The sequence below is a fragment of the Schistocerca cancellata genome, unplaced genomic scaffold (genome assembly GCF_023864275.1).
Source record: "Schistocerca cancellata isolate TAMUIC-IGC-003103 unplaced genomic scaffold, iqSchCanc2.1 HiC_scaffold_734, whole genome shotgun sequence".
Classification (NCBI taxonomy): domain Eukaryota; kingdom Metazoa; phylum Arthropoda; class Insecta; order Orthoptera; family Acrididae; genus Schistocerca; species Schistocerca cancellata.
Window position 1 is genome coordinate 1,145,187 of NW_026046745.1, and position 15,473 is coordinate 1,160,659.

Below are 15,473 nucleotides of genomic sequence, written 5' to 3' on the forward strand. Positions count from 1 at the left end.
ATCTTTGACAGGGCCGTTGGGAGAATCAGCCGGATGTCTGCGGCCGCCAATGCTGATTATTAATAAACGTTTTATTTTTCAAAATTTGTAACCTATGGCGGGATTCGAGGACGTCTTGAGTACTACCTTCGGAGTAGTGAAGCAACTTAAGTTTCTCAATAGCACCAAGTTTCCGGTCCAGATTGTATACCAATTAGGTTCATTTCGGAGTATGCTGATGCAATAACTCCACACTTAACAATCATATACAACCGCTCACTCAACGAAATATCCGTACCCAAAGACTAGCAAGTTGCACAGGTCACACCAAAATTCAAGAAAGAAAACATGAGTAATCCACTAACTTACAGGCCCATTTCATTAAAGTCGATATGCAGTAGGATTCCGGAACATATGTTGTGTTTGAACATTATGAATCACCTAGAAAAGAACGCTATATTGACACATAGTCAAACGGATTTATAAAACATCGTTCTTGTGAAACACAACTAGCTCTTTACTCACACGAGGTGTTGACTGGTGTCGACAAGGGATTTCATATTTATTCCGCATTTCCAGATTACCAGAATAGGCACCGTACATTACAAGCGACTTGTAATTATATTGAGTGCTTACAGAATTTCGTACCAATTACGTGACTGGATTCATGATTTCCTGACAGACAGCTCACAGTTAGCAGTAATTGAAGGAAAGTCATCGAGTAAAATTGAAGCCATCTTAGTTTTTTGCGGATAATACTGTCGTTTATCGCCTAGTAAATTCATCAGAAGATCAAATCCAATTTTGGTAAGATACCTGTACGGTTCAAAATTAGTCAATTGACTTTAAATAACCTAAAGTGTGAGGTACTCCACACGAGTGCTAAAAGTAAGCCTTTGAATTTCTGTTACACGATGAATCAATCAAATACAAAGGCCGTAAATTCAACACCTAGGGGTTACAGTTACGAACAACTTAAATTGGAAAGAACACACAGAAAATGTTGTGTGGAAGGTGAACCGAAGACAGCACTTTATTGGCTAACCAAAGACCGCGTTTCATTGGCAGAACAGATAGAAAGTGTAACAAACAGATCTACTAAAGAGACGGCCTACTATCAATAATATAAATACTAATAATGCTTCTGCGAATAAGGATGAGAATACAGGTCAAATAATCAATAATATTTCAGAGTATTAAGATTAAACAATATCATTTCCTCACAAATTGTCTGGCGTACGAACAATTGCATTGTTGGCTGAGATCGTGCGTTTGCTAAGTATTTATGCATTGCCGTGTGAAATATCGGACTTCTCGCAGTAAAATTGCCATGAAGATTGACTTATGGTTCTTTTATGCAAGGACTTTTTAAATTTCCATCAGATTACACACAAACGTCTGCCATGTCGCAGCCGCCTACATCATTGTCAAAACTATTAAACTCAAAAAATGACATAGAGATGAATATATATATATATATATATATATATATATACACTCCTGGAAATTGAAATAAGAACACTGTGAATTCATTGTCCCAGGAAGGGGAAACTTTATTGACACATTCCTGGGGTCAGATACATCACATGATCACACTGACAGAACCACAGTCCTGTGGAACGGCTTGCCATGGCATTTCCACCTGGCGCCTCAGTTGGACCAGCGTTCGTGCTGGACGTGCAGACCGCGTGAGACGAAGCTTCATCCAGTCCCAAACATGCTCAATGGGGGACAGATCCGGAGATCTTGCTGGCCAGGGTAGTTGACTTACACCTTCTACAGCACGTTGGGTGGCACGGGATACATGCGGACGTGCATTGTCCTGTTGGAACAGCAAGTTCCCTTGCCGGTCTAGGAATGGTAGAACGATGGGTTCGATGACGGTTTGGATGTACCGTGCACTATTCAGTGTCCCCTCCACGATCACCAGTGGTGTACGGCCAGTGTAGGAGATCGCTCCCCACACCATGATGCCGGGTGTTGGCCCTGTGTGCCTCGGTCGTATGCAGTCCTGATTGTGGCGCTCACCTGCACGGCGCCAAACACGCATACGACCATCATTGGCACCGAGGCAGAAGCGACTCTCATCGCTGAAGACGACACGTCTCCATTCGTCCCTCCATTCACGCCTGTCGCGACACCACTGGAGGCGGGCTGCACGATGTTGGGGCGTGAGCGGAAGACGGCCTAACGGTGTGCGGGACCGTAGCCCAGCTTCATGGAGACGGTTGCGAATGGTCCTCGCCGATACCCCAGGAGCAACAGTGTCCCTAATTTTCTGGGAAGTGGCGGTGCGGTCTCCTACGGCACTGCGTAGGATCCTACGGTCTTGGCGTGCATCTGTGCGTCGCTGCGGTCCGGTCCTAGGTCGACGGGCACGTGCACCTTCCGCCGACCACTGGCGACAACATCGATGTACTGTGGAGACCTCACGCCCCACGTGTTGAGCAATTCGGCGGTACGTCCACCCGGCCTCCCGCATGCCCACTATACGCCCTCGCTCAAAGTCCGTCAACTGCACATACGGTTCACGTCCACGCTGTCGCGGCATGCTACCAGTGTTAAAGACTGCGATGGAGCTCCGTATGCCACGGCAAACTGGCTGACACTGACGACGGCGGTGCACAAATGCTGCGCAGCTAGCGCCATTCGACGGCCAACACCGCGGTTCCTGGTGTGTCCGCTGTGCCGTGCGTGTGATCATTGCTTGTACAGCCCTCTCGCAGTGTCCGGAGCAAGTATGGTGGGTCTGACACACCGGTGTCAGTGTGTTGTTTTGTTCCATTTCCAGGAGTATATATATATATATATATATATATATATACTGAACTTTGCTCAGTATGTAACGAGATGTCTGGAGTTACGGAGCAATGACAAAAAGCTTACGTACAGAAACAGATTGTCTCAGCATTCTATGTAGCGCGAGACGAGTCAGAGCTGAAGTAAAATATTAAAATATTTTTTTGTTTTTCTCACAGCAGCTACATATTGTTTATCGATAGTGCATCATATAATGTCTTTGACAGGGCGAAAAAATAGTATTATCGCTTTCGCGTGCAGATGAGCCCTTAGACTACATTACCCTTGTCCGTCCTCTTTTGGACCACTGCTACGCGGCCTGCAATCCTTACGAGACAGGATTGACGGAGTACATCGAAAAAGTTTAAAGAAGGGCAACATGTTTAGTATTTTAGAGAAATAGGGGAAAGACATGATACAGGATTTGGAGTGACATTGTTAAAACGAAGGCGTTTTTCGTTGCGCCGGGATCTTCTCACGAAATTTCAGTCATCAGCCCTCTCATCCGAATGCGAAAATATTTTGTTGACGCTGACCTACATAGGGAGAAACGATCATCATAATAAAACAACAGAAATCAGAGCCCACTTGGAAATATCCAGACGTTCTTCTTTTCCGCGCACTGATCGAGAGTGGAATAAGAGAGAATTAATTTGAAGACGGTTCGATGAACCCTCTATCAGGCACTCAATTGTGGCTTGCAGAGTACACGTGTAGATGTAGATGCGATTAACAGGAGGAATTCATGACGGGACACATCCCAATAATAAAACAACGTTTACTTAAAACCCACCTCTTACCTTCAATAAACAATATCCTTGGCTGAATGATACGTGCCTCACGTAGTAACGAGTCTGTTTCAGCACATACTGTATATCGACGTCTCAAGGATTTGTCTTTAGTCTTCAAGTTAAGAAGATTTAAAAAGATTCCTTGGTCTTTGCGGGCCCTGCTGAGGTAGTTAGATTGTAGTTTTCCAGTTGTTAGTATCAGTTTAAAGGAGACCATTCTCGATCTCTTCGAGTGCCTGGCGTTAGAATATACCGGGTGATCAAAAAGTCAGTATAAATTTGAGAACAATAAATCACGGAATAATGTAGATAGAGAGGTACAAATTGACACACATGTTTGGAATGACATGGGGATTTATTAGAACCAAAAAAATACAAAAGTTCAAAAAATGTCTGACATATGGCGCTTCATCTTATCAGAATAGCAATAATTAGCATAACAAAGTAAGACAAAGCAAAGGTGACGCTCTTACAGGGAATGCTCAATATGTCCACCATCATTCCTCAACAATAGTTGTAGTCGAGGAATAATGTTGTGAACAGCACTGTAAAGCATGTCCGGCGTTATGGTAAGGCATTGGCGTCGGATGTTGTCTTTCAGGATCCCTAGAGATGTCGGTCGATCACGATACACTTGCGACTTCAGGTAACCCAAAGCCAATAATCGCACGGACTGAGGTCTGGGGACCTGGGAAGCCAAGCATGACGAAAGTGGCGGCTGAGCACACGATCATCACCAAACGACCCGCGCAAGAGATCTTTCACGCGTCTAGCAATATGGGGTGGAGCGCCATCCTGCATAAACGTCGTACGTTCTAGCAGGTGTTTATCAGCCAGGCTGGGAATGATGCGTTTCTATAACATATCGGCGTACCGCTCACCTGTCACGGTAGCAGTTAAAAAACCAGAATCACGCATTTCCTCGAAGAAAAAAGGCCCGATAACGGTAGATGTGGTAAATCCCACCCATACCGTGACTTTATCGTCGTGCAATGGAGTTTCCACGAGAGTTCTCGGATTTTCGGTAGCCCAAATTCTGCAGTTGTAGGCGTTGACAGACCCTCGGAGCGTGAAATGAGCTTCATCAGTCCACAACACGTTACTCAACCAATCCTCATCTTCCGCCATCTTTTGAAACGCCCACACCGCAAATGCCCTCCACTTCACTAAATCGTCAGGTAACAGTTCATGATGCCGATGGATTTTGTACGGATAGCATCGGAGGGTATGCCTAAGTGCCAAACAAACAGTAGTGTATGGAATGCCAGGTGCGACGTGCTACTGCACGAGCGCTGACTTCCCCGTGCATAGACGAACCCCCTACAGTCTCCATTTCTTCCTGAACTGTCTCAGCAGCATTACGGCTTGTGCTCGGTCTGCCACTACGGGGTCTATCGTCTAAACAACCCGTGGCTTCGAACATCGAAATGATTCTCGCCACAGCTGCATTTGTCAACGGACCTTTACCCGTTCGAATCCCCTTCCTATGGCGATAGGATCGAAACGCTGAACTAGCACATTCCCCATTCTGATAATACAGCTTTCTTAAAAGCGCCTTTTCAGGTAACCTCAACATGCTGCGACTGCTGGCGCATCTGATTCTCTCTCTCATTACAGCTCCTTTCGTACACGATTGTCATGCGCAGTCACTAAGGTTTGGGTTTCCAGCGCCATCTGTCGGACATTTTATGAACTTTGTTTTTTTTTTTTTTTGTTCTAGTCAAACCGCATGTCATTCCAAGAATGTGTGTCAATTTTTACTTCTCTATCTATATTATTCCGTGGTTTATTAAGTTTTCAAATTTATACTGACTTTTTGATCACCCGGTATATTTGGGACGGGGCCACTTGTTAAAGTCTTTATTGTAGTCCATATCTTCACGTATCTACTGTGTACTGCAGGAACGTGTCACTGAGATTTCTCTAAGCTGATCATCGATGAGTGGATTTGTATGGAAGCGGCTCATTCAACCTGGGGCTATCAGACAAGCTGGTCCAGTTGCCGTGCTGTCCTGATGCTTAAGCACGGTCAACGTGTCTGCTCCATTGCCGCCATACATCCAAAACATTCTGCATTGCACGAGGCGGGGCGCCTGCCGCTGTTCCGCTCCTTTCTATTGTGTGGAAGCTATGCTGGCTTGGACATATCGGATTTATAGGCACTGCACGAGTTTCAGCTTTCAGGGCTTTCTGAAGTCCCTAAAGAGCAACTTGTTTCACTGGGTCCTCAGTCATTCTTATTGCTGCTTTGTCACGGCTAAATTCATTTTTACTAAATTAATATTTCTTTGAAAGTACATATCCGTATTTTCTCTAAGGTGGGGGAATTTAACCTCATTCTTGTTGATTTAAAACTGTATTGTACGTTATTATTTATTTAAATCAAAGCGACAGTTTCTATTTTAAAGGCTTTGTTAAAGGACGATGAAAGTAAGTTTCGAAATTTGTACTGTGCGCTATGGGGTACTGTGTGTTCATGTTATCCAGGGCCATTTGCATATGGGTAATCCATCAGTTCTCAGTTATTGCATATGTTACAATTGTTAATCATTTGTATTATGAAGAAATGGTCCAAATGGCTGTGAGCACTATGGGACTTAACAGCTGTGGTCATCAGTCCCCTAGAACTTAGAACTACTTAAACCTAACTAACCTAAGGACATCACACACATCCATGCCCGAGGCAGGATTCGAACCTGCGACCGTAGCAGTCGCGCGGTTCCGGAATGCGCGCCTAGAACCGCGAGACCACCGCGGCCGGCTGTATTATAAAGGCTTACAATCATTTTCAAAAGGAAGTTTTTACTTGCTCTGTTTGTTACAGGGTATTTCTTAACTCATATTAAATTTTATGACACAATTTATATAATTCATAACGAAGATTGTTTCATAAATTATGTGTACGTGTTAAATCAGTGAATGAAGCATCTACAATCCCGTAGGCCCAGTGCTTCCGGTAAAGTCTTGTAGCCTCTTAAGAGGACGCAGTTTCCCATTTCACCCTCCAGCATTTGTTGCAAGGCATTAGTTTCCAGACGTGTCACGCCGTACTCTCCAACGACAATGTGTCTGATGCAGCATGGAACGCGGTTCTCATGAAAAGACCACTTGTCACCCCCTCATGGCATTTCCAGTTGCGGCATTAGCGTGCTAATTCCAACCTTCGGCGCCGATGAATACTAGGCAGCGTAGGTGCGTGAAACAGCAGTGTTCTCTGAACGGTCGCTGAGGAGTCACTGTTGGTAGTTCCTTGGCTCATGTGGGCGACCAATTGCTCACTAGCTGCACAGCTATTCGCCCTTACACGTCTCCGCAGCTGTTGTTCATAAATGTCATCAATGGAAATTAAAAAAAAACTAAGTTCCTACCGAACAGGCCATGAAGGCCCGACGGTACCGACCGGCCGCCATGTCACCCTCAGCCAACAGGCGTCACTGGATGCGGGTATGGAAGCACACCGCTCTCCCGGCCGTATGTCAGTTTACGAGACCGGAGCCGCTACTTCTCAGTCAAGTAGCTCCTCAGTTTGCCTCACAAGGGCTGAGTGCACCCCGCGTGCCAACAGCGCTCGGCAGACCGGATGGTCACCCAGCCAAGTGCTAGCCCAGCCCGACAGCGCTTAACTTCGGTGATCCGACGGGAACCGGTGTTACCACTGCGGCAAGGCCGTTGGCATCTATGGACACTGGTGCACCATAATTATCTCGGTACCGGTTTTGGATAGCTCCATTTTCCGTTTCGAAAATGCTTCCACCCTTGGCCAGAGAGCCAATGATCCATGCCCTTTTGGACGCCAGATGAATCGCTTCGTTTGCGCTTTACGACAACGACTGCACTGCTTTCCGCATCCCTTGACACACTTTATATATACCATCCCGTGCTACCACCTGCCATGTGTGAGTGGTTACTGAACGTTGAAGTTGAACGTAGGCGGTGCTCGCATTAATGTGACTGGACCGTGTACGGCAGAGCTGTTACTTTTCACTATAGCGGATGTATCAACTCAGTCTCGTAAACGGCCGAGAGAGTGGTCTGTTGACCATACGCCCTTCTACATCCGCATCCAGTGATTCCTGTGGACTGAGCATGACACGGCGGCCGGTCGGTACTGTTGAGTCTACATGGTCTCTTCGGGCGGGTTTTAGTTTTTTATTTATCAACTACCGTGTGACATCCCATGCAGATGGTATGCTAATAATGTGGACACATTATCCAGAAAAATATCCAGTCATGGTATAACGTAAAAGAGGCCTGATAAAAAGATGGACATATGTAATGCCGTGATGTATACGAAACGTAGAACAGGTGTTTAACTTCATTGTTAATGAGTCATACCTAGTGCCATGCCTTAGAATACATGCGAATATTACGAAGGATCATAGGGGTTCAGTAAAGGTGAACAATATGATTTATTCCATTTATTTTTGGTTTTATCGGAGGGATTTGAAGTTTGGCTACGAAACATTCTCCTTACAAAACACGTACACTGCCTATACCGGAATACTGCTCGAGGTCATGGCATCCACATCACGTCGGAATAACAGGAGACGTCAAGCGCGAGTAAAGACGGCAAAGACAGGCCTGTTTTACTTGCGACAATCTTCTGCAGAAAAAAAAATCACCAGGGAAACATTCGCAGAATATAACAAATATTTCGTATGTAGAAAACTTCAGGAAAACGTTTCTACATAAGAACGCATTTATAACTCTACATCTTGTTTTGCTCTCGCACACACCGTAAAGTTGACATTAGACAGATAACAGTTCCCACAGAGGCGTAAATGTGACAGTCCTCCCACGCAACATTCGTGTACTGAATGTGAAGAAGCACTAACATTCGATACAAAAACAAAAACTCTCTAACACTTATCTTTACCTTTTTGCAAATAATGGATGGCGATAAATTACAGCCAGGAGAGTACACCTCTCTCGTTTCTGTAGAAAATGAGAAAGGGGTGCAGAGAAAGCGAGACGTAATGAAAGCGACACGGAGAGAGGACGGCAGCTGTGGAAAGGCTTGGGAGATGGAGTGGTGGTTACGAAGATAGTAACTGGTATACAGGAGCTGTGTTATCCTCTGTATATTGAAACACTGCCAATTAGCAATTTAGCTGCCTAATTACATGTTCTATAGGACATTTCCACGATCTCCTTTGAAATGATATTAACTGAGTCAGTACAGAGCGTGCGTACACATGAGTTGTTTGTGGATATAGCTGTATGCTGGACATTTCGATACTGCTGTATAGCGCAGTAGAAAATCTGTAATAAATATGAACATGTTTGACATTCTCGTGTTACCAGTGACAAACGAATTTCGTGTCTACAACGCTACAAATGCTACTAATATTTAATTAAATATTAGCAAACAGAATAGAGGAAGTTGTAAAGAAGAGACGACTTCAAGTCGCATTTAAAGGTAGTGAGCAACTGAATAAATCTTTTGCTGCTGCGTTTTGAAAAACTTTGCGAACCACTAATGGCGTTTATGATGAATAACAAAGGTTATTCCCCCTTCTGAGTGTTTTAAGTATTAACATCACTGTTATTTTAAATTGCAATGGAATATTTATAACGAATTTCATAAGCAAATATACATATCGAAAAGACGCAGATAAAATATCTAATTTCCTACGGATGATTTAGAGTGAACATTAGATGTTATTCTCATTGATCAGTTCTGTGCAGGCAGTTTTTTTCTATGCTATAATATATGAATGACTAAAAATATATTGAAAAGTTAAGAAGCTAATACGTTTGCTTCCCAGACAAGCACTTTTGCGCATAGGTAAAAACGCTTACCTCAGATGTTTGAGAATTTCAGTAACGTGTTTCTTAGTGTTAATATTTTCATTGACTTGTACTGGACACAATTTGGGGCATTAAACGTCATTCGCTTTCCCCAATTCGTTGCATTAACTTCATTATTGGTGTCATTTTCCTCCTGGCCAGTATCTCATGAAATAAGCGTCAAACGAAAAAACTACAAAGAACGAAACTTGTCTAGCTTGAAGGGGGAAACCAGATGACGCTATGGTTAGCCCGCTAGATGGCGTTACCATAGACCAAACTGATATCAAATAACTTTTTTTAAAATAGGGACCCCCATTTTTCTTACATATTCATGTAGTACGGAAAGAAATATTAATGTTTTAGTTGGACAACGTTTTTCGCTTTGTGATAGATGCCGCTGTAATAGTCACAAACATATGGCTCACAATTTTAGACGAACACTTGGTAACAGGTAGGTTTTTTAAATTAAAATACAGAACGTAGGTACATTTGAACATTTTATTTCGGTTGTTCCAATGTGACACATGTATCTTTGTGAACTTATCATTTCTGAGAACGCATGCTGTTACAGCATGCTGATTACCTGTAAATACCACACTAATGCAATAAATGCTCAAAATGATGTCCGTCAACCTCAATGCATTTGGCAATATGTGTAACGACATTCCTCTCAACAGCGAATAGGTCGCCTTCCGTAATCTTCGCACATGCATTAACAATTCACTGACGCGTGTTGTCAGGCGTTGTCGGTGGATCACGATAGCAAATATCCTTGGACTTTCCCCACAGAAAGACATCTGGGGACGTCAGATCGGGTGAAAGTGAGGACCATGGTATGGTGCTTTGACGACCAATCCACCTGTCATGAAATATGCTATTCAATACCGCTTCAACCGCAATCGAGCTATGTGTCAGATATCCATCATGTTGGAAGTACATCGCCATTCTCTTATGCAGTGAAACATCTTGTAGTAACATCGGTAGAACATTACGTAGGAAATCAACATACATTGCACCATTTAGATTGTCGTCGATAAAATGGGGGCAAATTATCCCTCCTCCCATAATGCCGCACCTTACATAAATCCGCCAAGACGCTGATGTTCGACTTGTCGCAGCCCTCGTGGATTTTCCGTTGCCCAATAGTGCATATTATGCCGGTTTACGTAACCGCTGTTGGTGAAGGTTCGTCGTTAAATATAACGCGTGCAAAAAATGTGTCATCGCCCCGTAATTTCTCTTGTGCCCAGTGGCAGAACTGTAGACGACGTTCAAAGTCGTCGCCATGCAATTCCTGGGGCATAGAAATATGGTACGGGTGCAATCGATGTTGATGTAGCATTCTCAACACCGAAGTTTTTGAGATTCCAGATGCTCGCGCAATTTGTCCGCTACTGATGTGCGGATTAGCCGCGACAGCAGCTAAAATACCTGCTTGGGCATCATCATTTATTGCAGGTCGAGGTTGACGTTTCACGTGTGGCTGAACACTTCCCGTTTCCTTAAATAAAGTAACTACCCGGCGAACTGTCCGGACACTTGGATGATGTCGTCCAGGATACCGAGCAGCATACATAGCACACGCCCGTTTGGCATTTTGATCGCAATAGCCATACTACAGCACCATCTATCACAAAGCGAAAAAGTGGTCCAACTAAAGCATTCATATTTCTTTACGTACGACAGGAATATGTAATAAATAATGGGGGTTGCTCTTTAAAAAAAAACGCAGCTGATATCCGTTTGACCTATGGCAGCGCCATCTAGCGGGCCAACCATAGTGCCATCTGATTTCCCCCTCCGAGCTATACAAGTTTTGTTCTTTGTAGTTTTTTCGTTTGACACTTATTTCGTGAGATATTTGGCCCGGTCACGATGAATGGACCACCCTGTACGGGAATGAATGCGTAATGTTATTTCGAGACAGAAAAGGAAGTCCAGTTGCAGAGAATAATGCAAAAAATTTTTACCATTAAGCTCATCATTTAAAACTCTGCATATAATAACAACTCTACCTGACGTGTACTACCCGGTTAGAAAGTACGCTGACACCCCTACGAAATGTGGAATCAGGCAGCTGTCAACGAGGAGCGGACCCATCAGTATAAAAGGAGGCGGGGATTGGTGTGTTGTCAGTAGAAGAGCAATAAAAGTAAGATGGGTCGGTCAGGACCTCGAAAGTCCACTGATCATTGAATATCACCTGAGTAACAAATCGGAAGAAACTATGGGTAGCAGAAGAAATAGTTCAGTTCCCAGAATGAGATTTTCACTCTACAGCGGAGTGTGCCCTGATATGAAACTTCCTGGCAGATTAAAACAGTGTGGAAGGTAGGAGACAAGATACTGGCCGAAGTAAAGCTGTGAGACCGGCCGTGAGTCGTGCTTCGGTAGCTCAGATGGTAGAGCGATTGCCCGCGAAAGGCAAAGGTCCCGAGTTCGAGTCTCGGTCGGGCACACAGTTTTAATCTGCCAGGAAGTTTCAATACTTCAGTTGATTGATGAAAGGAGGAAGTACAAACATGTTCCGGGAAAATCAGGAATACAAAAATACAAGTCGCTGAGGAATGAAATAAATAGGAAGTGCAGGAAAGCTAAGACGAAATGGCTGCAGGAAAAATGTGAAGACATCGAAAAAGATATGATTGTCGGAAGGACAGACTCAGCATACAGCAAAGTCAAAACAGCCTTTGGTGACATTAAAGGAAACGGTGGTAACATGAGAGTGCAGGGAATTCCACTGTTAAATGCAGAGGAGAGAGCAGATAGGTGTAAAGAATACATTGAAAGCCTCTATGAGGGTGAAGATTTGTCTGATGTGATAGAAGAAGAAACAATAGTCGATTTAGAAGAGATAGGAGATGCAGTATTAGAATCGGAGTTTAAAAGAGGTTTGGAGGACTTGCGGTCAAATAAGGCAGAAGGGATAGATAACATTCCATCAGAATTTCTAAAATCATTGGGGGAAGTGGCAACAAAACGACTATTCACGTTGGTGTGTATAATGTATGAGTCTGGGGATATATCATCTGACTTTCGGAAAAGCATCATCCACACAATTCCGAAGACGGCAAGAGCTGACAAGTGCGAGAATTATCGCACAATCAGGTTAACAGCTCATGCATCGAAGCTGCTTACAGGAATAATATACAGAAGAATGGAAAAGAAAATTGAGAATGCGCTAGGTGACGATCACTTTGGCTTTAAGAAAAGTAAAGGGACGAGAGAGGCAATTCTGACGTTACGGCTAATAATGGAAGTAAGGCTAAACAAAAATCAAGACACTTTCATAGGATTTGTCGACCTGGAAAAAGCGTTCGACTATATAAAATAGTGCAAGCTGTTCGAGATTCTGGAAAAAGTAGGGGTAAGCTATAGGGAGAGACGGGTCATATACAATATGTACAACAACCAAGACGGAATAATAAGAGTGGACGATCAAGAACGAAGTGCTCGTATTAAGAAGGGTGTAAGACAAGGCTGTAGCCTTTCGCCCCTACTCTTCAATCTGTACATCGAGGAAGCAATGATGGAAATAAAAGAAAGGTTTAGGAGTGGAATTAAAATACAAGGTGAAAGGATATCAATGATACGATTCGCTGATGGCATTGCTATCCTGAGTGAAAGTGAAGAAGAATTAAATAATCTGCTGAACGGAATGAACAGTCTAATGAGTACACAGTATGGTTTGAGAGTAAAACGGAGAAAGACGAAGGTAATGAGAAGTAGTAGAAATGAGAAGAACAGCGAGAAACTTAACATCAGGATTGATGGTCACGAAGTCAATGAAGTTAAGGAATTCTGCTACCTAGGCAGTAAAATAACCAATGACGGACGGAGCAAGGAGGACGTCAAAAGCAGACTCGCTATGGCAAAAAAGGCACTTTTGGCCAAGAGAAGTCTACTAATATCAAATACCGGCCTTAATTTGAGGAAGTAATTTCTGAGGATGTACGTCTGCAGTACAGCATTGTATGGTAGTGAAACATGGACTGTGGAAAAATCGGAACAGAAGAGAATCGAAGCATTTGAGACGTGGTGCTATAGACGAATGTTGAAAATTATGTGGACTGATAAGGTAAGGAATGAGGAGGTTCTACGCAGAATCGGAGAGGAAAGGAATATGTGGAAAACACTGATAAGGAGAAGGGACAGGATGATAGGACATCTCCTAAGACATGAGGGATTGACTTCCATGGTACTAGAGGGAGCTGTAGAGGGCAAAAACTGTAGAGGAATACAGAGATTGGAATACGTCAAGCAAATAATTGAGGACGTAGGTTGCAAGTGCTACTCTGAGATGAAGAGATTAGCACAGGAAAGGAATTCGTGGCGGGCCGCATTAAACCAGTCAGTAGACTGATGACCAAAAAAAAAACAAATCGGACAGGGACGTTAAACCTTTCTACAGCTGCCCATGCCGTCTGCTGGTGAAGTGACCGTAGAGTGGATACGCGAAGGAACAAGCACAGCCAAACCAAGAACAGGTGTAGTGAAGGACAGAGCATTGCGGAAGGTGGCAGCAAAACCTCGCAAGCAATCAGCGGAAGCAATCTCTCGTGTGTTCCACATGCCTACTAAAAGCCTAGCTAGCATAATCATTGCATGTAGGAAGCTAAAACGAAGGGGGTATAATTTTAGAGCAGCTCTCCATAAGCTATAATACGAGACTGTTCGGAAAGTAAGGAACGAACCGCCGCGAAATGGAAACCACAGTGAAAATCAAAATCCTTTTATTTGCAACGGAAAGCTGCGTCTTTCAGCTACTTCTGTTGTAAGTAGGCTGTTTAGGTTTTCTTATTGATAACGCCACGTAGCGCTCTGTATGAAAAATCACGGGCTGTGCTGTGTGCAGTCTGTGGCTAGTTTGCATTGTTGTCTGAAACATGTTCCTCAGTGCTATTCGGCAGTGCATTTGAACCGGCAATATTCGCATTTTGAAAAGCAGAAAATGTGTCTTGATTTATTTGAGAATACGGTGAGGACGCAAAACCTGAATCTACAGTATTTGAAAGATTGTGTCCTGTCATTTCGGAATCCTGAAGCGAGCTGTTGCCGACCGATCGATCGATAATGCTTCCCCGTTTACTACCTGTTTCACTTTCTACAGCATTATTTGACGCCCGCTCCATTTCCCTATGCACAATTACCAAATTACTACTTTGAACATTAGTTAATTCATTACATGGTGGCGCTAACACACTGCTTTCATCTTCACTGTCATTTCTCAGTTTACTTTGGAGCCTAGTATTACGTTTTTCACACGCCATAATTGTCACAATATTTCACACGATAACACAGAAAAGCACAATTTTAAGAGCAAACATAAGAAAACACATTAACATAGCACTGAAAATAATATCCAGTTAATTGCAAGCGCAGCTGCGAAATACTTGGTGCTAATCTACATGCATGCCACAACTGTTTTACTGTACAACAATGAAAGACTGCAACTACAAAAGAGATTCTCTCTACAATTACGCGCTAGCAATAAACAAAAGCTACACTAATTACACAAACTACAAGAAAAAGTCAGAAGATTCCAGTGAGGTATCCTCGGCTAAAGGTCGACATATGAAACGTCCCCTTTTGAACAATTATACATGATTGTGCTTAAACTGACACACAATAGTTTTAGCGCAACGCAATCTGACTTTCAAAAATCCCTACAAAATAATGGCCATACCTATACGTTTCACAAATCACTTACCTCACAAAAATCTTCGTTACTCGAACTACTGCAATACAGCGAGTGCCACTACTGCCAGCTAAATGAAAGATTCAAACTACTGAAGGCACTAACTACTGATAGGCACAGTTAGCAGAAGATAGATATTGATAGAGAACAAACAATGTATTTACCTTAATATTGTTCAAAAGTCATATTATATATAGCAGTTCATGACATCCATTCTTACAAATGTAGTTTCTGTCCAAAACTCTGCCATGTCACTCCCCACATCCACCACTGCTGGCGGCTCATCTCCAACTGCTCAACGCTATGCGCTGTTCACATCCATCTGCCCAACACTACAATGCCAGACAACAATGCAAACTAGCCACAGACTGCACACAGCACAGCCAGTGATTTTTCATACAGAGCGCTACGTG

The 15,473-nt window shown here is 43.4% G+C and overlaps 1 pseudogene; it reads right to left on the reverse strand.

Annotated features, from left to right (window-relative positions):
• Positions 1 to 7,125: 7,125 nt before the first annotated feature.
• LOC126141651 (5S ribosomal RNA) lies at positions 7,126 to 7,243 on the reverse strand (annotated as a pseudogene).
• Positions 7,244 to 15,473: the final 8,230 nt, after the last annotated feature.